This window comes from Austrofundulus limnaeus, unplaced genomic scaffold, assembly GCF_001266775.1.
Source record: "Austrofundulus limnaeus strain Quisiro unplaced genomic scaffold, Austrofundulus_limnaeus-1.0 Scaffold62, whole genome shotgun sequence".
Taxonomy (NCBI): Eukaryota; Metazoa; Chordata; class Actinopteri; order Cyprinodontiformes; family Rivulidae; genus Austrofundulus; species Austrofundulus limnaeus.
The window spans coordinates 1,066,460-1,072,937 of record NW_013952464.1 but is presented as its reverse complement, the minus strand read 5'-3'; positions in this window follow the sequence as shown (position 1 = coordinate 1,072,937).

Sequence of the window (6,478 nt, the reverse complement as noted above, 5' to 3'; positions counted from 1 at the left end):
ATATATATATGAATAATGCCCGCCAATCTCCAACTGGGAGGGGACCCTCAGGAAGATCCAGGACACACTGGAGAGACTATGTCTCTCGCCTGGCCTGGGAACGCCTTGGAGTCCTCCCAGGAAGAGGTGACTGGGGAAAGAGAGGTCTGGGCTTCCCTGCTCAAGCTGCCCCTGTGATCAGATAAAGCGGAAGATAATGATGGATGGATGGAATGCCAACCAGCTTGTATAACTGTTGGGTTTTGCATGTTTTTTTTTTTTTTACTTTTTTTGTTTTTTTTAGATTAGATTGCTACTTGTATAAAAAGCAAACCTTTGTGGTTATTGGCCACTAAAACAAAATTGATAATCCTGTTTTTTATGGATTGGCATCAGCCATCGAGAGGCTCAAATTGGTCATTAAATTCTTATTCACTTCAACACTAAGCAACCTATTAAAAAAAACTGAACCACAAGGATTTTCCAAACATCTCATTGTGCACTTCTTATTTAAGATAATTCCACAAGCAGATAATACAAAWTTTTAGTTCCAAAAAAAGGTATTTACACTTTTAGTCAGTAACAGCTGCGAAATCAAAAATTAAAACCAGGTGTTGATATTAGACAATCAGGTGAACTTCCTGTCTTCATTAAAAGACAAAAACCCTGCACCCATATACAATCATACATGCACATATTTTTACACCTGTCTAATTAAAAAAAGTAAATCAGGCTGTAATTAGCACTCTGATAATAATCAGCCGCTCATGTTTCTGAAATGGTTCTAAAACCTCAACTTCAGCTGTAAATTTTACCCAACAGAATTTAAAAGTCATAATTGTATTTGTTAGTCTCCTTGAAAAATGCCTGTGTGGGTTTTCTCCAGGCCCTCCAGTTTTCTCCCACAGGCCAAAAATATGAGTTTTAGGCTAAGTGATAACTCTAAATTGTCCCTAGGTGTGAGCGAGAAAATAATGGTTGTTTGTCTCCATGTGGCCCTGTGATAGAGTTGTGACCTGTCCAGGGTGCACCTGCCCTTCACTGCTGGACATGAGCACCAGTGACCTTGTGACCCTAAAATGAAAAAAACAGGTTAAGATAATGGATGGATGGAAAACAAGCAAAATTTATGCATTACATGTTTCCCCTTTTTTAAATATATAAAGCATTTTAACTCACAATTCACATGCATTTTTTTCTAGTTTTTTGTTAAAACTAGAAGCACTCACAGAGTGCACACGCCCGCAAAGACTCTAAGGTCACTCATGCAGGAGAATCAGATCACTGCCAAAATCTAATTATTTGTTCTTTTTGACACCCTCAACATTTCTTGAAAATCTGTTCAGAATAATGCGCAGACACTCAGACAAACCAACGCTATCTTTCACATAACCTCCTTGACAGAAGTAATAAAGATGCGTTAAAAAATGTTTTTGAAATTCAGAAACAAACATGTCTCCATAGAAAATTAAATACAAACCAATGCAAGTCGTTAGATTTTATTTTTTACCACGAAGAAAGACCCATAAAGTGGCAATGATTTTTGATTAATTCTTGTTTATTTAAACGTAATTCAAAACAAGGAACTGTAATTAAACTTTGTATGTTACATGATAAAACAGAGGTTAGAAGTGGGGGGGGGGGATGCTGCCGATAGGGACACCCACTCTTTGTTCTGTGTATTTGATCCCTTATCAATGCAGTACATCAATAAAGTCTACACATCTTAAATAAAAGTAAAAATAGACATGTMATTCTTTAGCCAAGGTTCAGGTTTAATAAGGTTAACTTCAGGTAAAGCCTAAAGTTATACAGGCAGGTTAAACCTGAAACGTGAACCTTCAGGATTCCAGCATTCAGGGAGAAGATCAGATTCTGTGAAGTYCCATGTTTGGACTGGTGAGTTACCAGCTTACAGGTGAGATGAGAAGGAGTGAGCATGCAGGCGATAGCAGGTTGAAGTCTAAGCAGCTGAATGGACTTCTCAAATTTATTCGTAGAGGAATGACAACAGAGGAGATCACAGAAGGGTCTTCAACAGGTGTTTGCAGAAGGAAATCCCTGGAGCACAGAGGAACCTCTGAAGGAATCCAAGTAAGTCTCAAACGTTACTAGATGAGACTTAACTAGAAATTTCTCAGGAGGTTCTGACATCTAACAAAAAAAAAACCAGTCCAGCTTTAAGAATGCCTATACTCAGGTTATCAAGCCACGGGTAATACGTAGTGCTGCCAGTAATGATAGCCCCCTCCTCTTGATCTCACCCTGAAAGTGAAGAGGTTTAAGAAGAACTAAATCGGGCAAAAAAGCTGGAATCCTGAAAGACATTTTAAACATGCGCATAAGACATAGTTTTATTTGTGGTTTTTGTTTTGGACTTTGGTTGCATCAACATGAAAATGTAATTTTTGCAATATGATGGTTTGCAAATGGACACACTGTGAAAAATAATCTATAGAAAGTAAAGAAATTCCACCTATATAACCTATCAATAAAGCTTTTTGCCTGATAGCCAGCCATCAGTTTTAATTAAGAAAAAATATCTTTCTATTTCTGAAAACCAGTTTTTATAATTATCAGTAGGTTTCTATTATCAGTAAGCTGTTTGTTTTGATCATTTCATCAATGTACAGAAGATGAGCGTTGGATGTTGGATGCAGTGCTGGCTCCAGCCGTCTTGTGACCTTACGTCCAGGACAAACAAGCTCTGTGCTCAGCTGAAAGGTGTTGGTAGGGAGTTGAGTTCGAGAGCGTGGGATGCATTAGCTGATCTTGTCTGAATAGCTAAATAGCCCACTTACGTAGTCCTCCAGAGCCCTCATTACATGCTGCATCTTGAAAGGGCAAAGAGGGCAAACCGATCATAAAGAGCAGTGATTATGACAGAGGGAGAGAAAGATACTTGCTTAGAAACCATCAGTGTCAGCAGGCTACAGTAGACCAGACAGAGGGGAGGAGACTATGATGAACAGCCACAGCCAGGAGGTCCCCCACCCCCAAACCTTAATATATTGAAATAACTAAGTCCACAAAATAAAACCTCTCAAAAACTATGTAGCAAGAGGGACTCTAATGTCAACATGGGACAGAATTTGCCTCATGTTTATTTGATGCTCTTTTTAAACTCTCTTAACACTTTTCTTTTGCGTGAGAGCTTGTGATAGTCAGTGATCCATACACCACACAGCAAAAATATTCTTTGGCTGAAAGCCAGTTTAACATAATCACAGCAAGAGCACAAGTGAAGTGAAGAGTGCTGCACTGGCTTAACATTTCCAGCGTGTTAACAAATCCAGTTGAATGCATAAACTGCAGGCCTGCCTCGGTGTGTCAGTGACGGGTAGTAAGCTCAACGTAAAAATGAAAAATCACTATGAGCCCAAGCCAAGCAGAATCGCCAGCGGATGATTCATTCGAAGCTTTTCAGGGTTCTGTTTCTTTTCCCCACACAGTATAACCTCCTTCTCTCTCTTTCTGTCCCTGCTGCTTTTTGTTTCAATAGGAACATTTTTTTTCTTTTTAACCAAATGTATATTCAGAACAGTTAACACAACAATGCCATAACTATTTTTTTTTCTTCAGGAAAAATGTCTTGTCTCTTAGACCATGAAATTGTGCTTTGTTTGCAGTGACAGTGTTAGCAAACATTATTCCAACAACAAAAGACAGCCCTTTTGTCTTCATAAATGTTATATAATGAATGACAAAATTAACATAGTATCAAAAGCTAAAAAATTATACCAATTCTTATTCAAATGCAAAATTCCTCCTCTCTCTCCCACTAYGTTTTTTATGTTTTCACAGTGTGGGTCTATCCTTATTGGCTCATTTCCGTTGTCTCGACTCGGCCCTACTCAGGTCAGTCCATTTGCAAGCTGTAAGTTATGGTATAAATCTTGTGCCAGCAGGAATTGAATTTGAATTGCTCAGATTGAATCTGCATAATTTGCAATTGAATACATTGATTTGAAAATGAATTTTACTGAACTGAAAGTGAATTTAATGATTTGAAACTGAATTTAAGGTTTTGTATCTGAATTAATTTTCTTTGAAACTGTAATTTGGTTTATTAAAAAATTCAGTTTGACTGCTTTCACTTTCAGTTCCACAATTCATTTTTTTTTTTGTGTCACACATCCTGGTCCTTGAGAAAGCCAGCGTTGTATTTTTTGGAACCATATGAGTAACTTTAGTATCAGCCTACTACCAGAATAGTTTTTRCAGTTGTGATCATTATTAGCTGCCTTGTGTGTTAGAATTGCACAAGTAAGGTCCCTGCGTCCTGTCTTGTCCTCCCTCTGCTGCCTTTGCCACAGACACACATGAGCTAATGTGGTTGAAGAGCAACTAATTTGTGGTTTTCCCCCYAATAATCCGCCGTGAGTTTCAGTGAAGCTGTAAGTGATCAGAGGATGAGAGCTGAGAAACCACAGATCCCAACAGACTGTAGTGAACTCTGCTGCATCCCTTTCACCTAAACAGCAGCGGGATACTTAGATAACAACCCAACATGCTCACAGCATGTAGCTGCAGGATCACACTGTTTATCTGCTCTTTTTTTAAACTTCCCTCTCAGCTGAGTCTCTCATTCTCTGCCTCCAATCTGTAGTTCACACAGTATCTATAACTTTAGTGTCTTTGCTGTTCCTTCCTCTGTGTCTTTTTTGCTTMATCTTTGCCCTGCTTGTTGACCACACACATGGCTTCAGTTCTACTGGCTGAAAGAACCTCAACAAATGTAATTTAGAGTTAAAAAAAAGGAAGAGAAAGGCTTTAACTTGCAATAACTTGAAGAGAATCAGGACACTTCTTGTGCTCTTTTTATCCATGAATGCGGACAGCGTCCACTTAATTTTATTCAGCTCACATTTCTTAGCCTTTAAGGAAAGTAGAGGGGGCAAAGCACCRATGTGTCAGGTTTGACCTCTGTAATAATATGTACATAATACGCCGACCAAATGATAGAAAAGAACAAAAGGCCGAAAAAGCCAAAAGAACAGGCAATAAATGCAAGAGTGAAGATGTGTTATACTGGAGATTGAATCCTTGTAAAAAAATGGTTTAGACTTTTTTTTAACAAGTTTGCAAATAATTTTTGTGTTTTTTGCAAAAGAAAAGCAAATAGACAAAAGGAGGAACTGTTGCACTGAGCTGCTGAGTCACCAAGCAAGAAAGGCTGCAGCTTTCACAGACAGAAAGTAGACAGCATGACAAGGAAATAAAAAAAATGCAAGAAAGATGCTATCAGGTGCTGCGACTGACAGAGATCGGACAAAAACAGAAAGCATAAGGAGATTGGTGGGTCACCCCCACCCTGCGCTCAGCACATCTTTGAATATGACAGATGGCCAACTTAATTAGTTATCCTTTTCTGTGCTAAACGTCCGAGATCACAATGTCACGCCTATGCATAAAGGTCTAAATATACTTTTATTCCATCACTGAGCTTTGAAAAAGTTTGTAAAGAGTGTCACGTTATCTTCCAGAAAGGGCAGCGCAACTTTCCTGTGGAATTTACCGCCATCACTCAGCATTATCCGCCATAACATTCACTTTTCTACCCTAAAATCCATACCGGCAAAGGAACACAAGGTTACCTAAGCTTGGCTTGTGTCTGCTCTGAATGTCAGTGGTGGAGATTGAATCAATACAGCGACAGAAGCTGCCACATCTTAGCCCCCCCCCCCCCAACACACACACCCCAGATGCCTGTCAGCCACACTCAGCTGGAGGCCTTATATTWACGTGCTGTGGAACAACACAGCCAGTCCCATGCTTGGAGACAGACGCATCAAACAAAGCGTGTGAAGTATTGGGTCTATGAGCGTGTGATGCTCCTACAGGTTTCGCAGCCGTTCCCTCGATGGAAATTACCAGCTCCGGATGAAAGCCGGAGCGATAGGATATTGTGATGTCACATGAAAGAGGCCTTAATAAGAACGACTGATCCATTAATCATGCATGTGTGCAAGCAAATGCGTTTGGCGACAACGGTGGGGCCTCGGAGGCGCGGCAAAGCGGTAACACCACGCAGATCCGGCGCTTTCAGGGCTTTTGCTGCACTGCAGCAGGAGGGGGAGTTGTGGAGGCTTTCTTCTGTTCTCACAAAGAAAAACAAATGCTGACAAACTCTCAACTTCAACAGCGTGAGGAGAGGTGACATCTGAAATTCTGGCTTCAATAGAGGTTCTATTTTTTACAACCCCACCTTCCCCCCACTCCCTCCACACACACACACACACACACACACACACACACACACACACATGTTTGTTTGTTGACCCTGTGGGGACCTTCCATTGACTTCCATTCATGTTTTTTAGACTTTATAGCCTAACCCTGACCATATACTCTAAAATTAACCTCACAGAAACTTACCTGACCCTAAAACTAACCTAAACCTTGGTCCTAAACCTAACCCCACACCTGTAACATGCATTTGGATCCGTGGGGACCTGACAATGGTCCCCACGATTCACTTCGGTCCCCACCTGGCTGC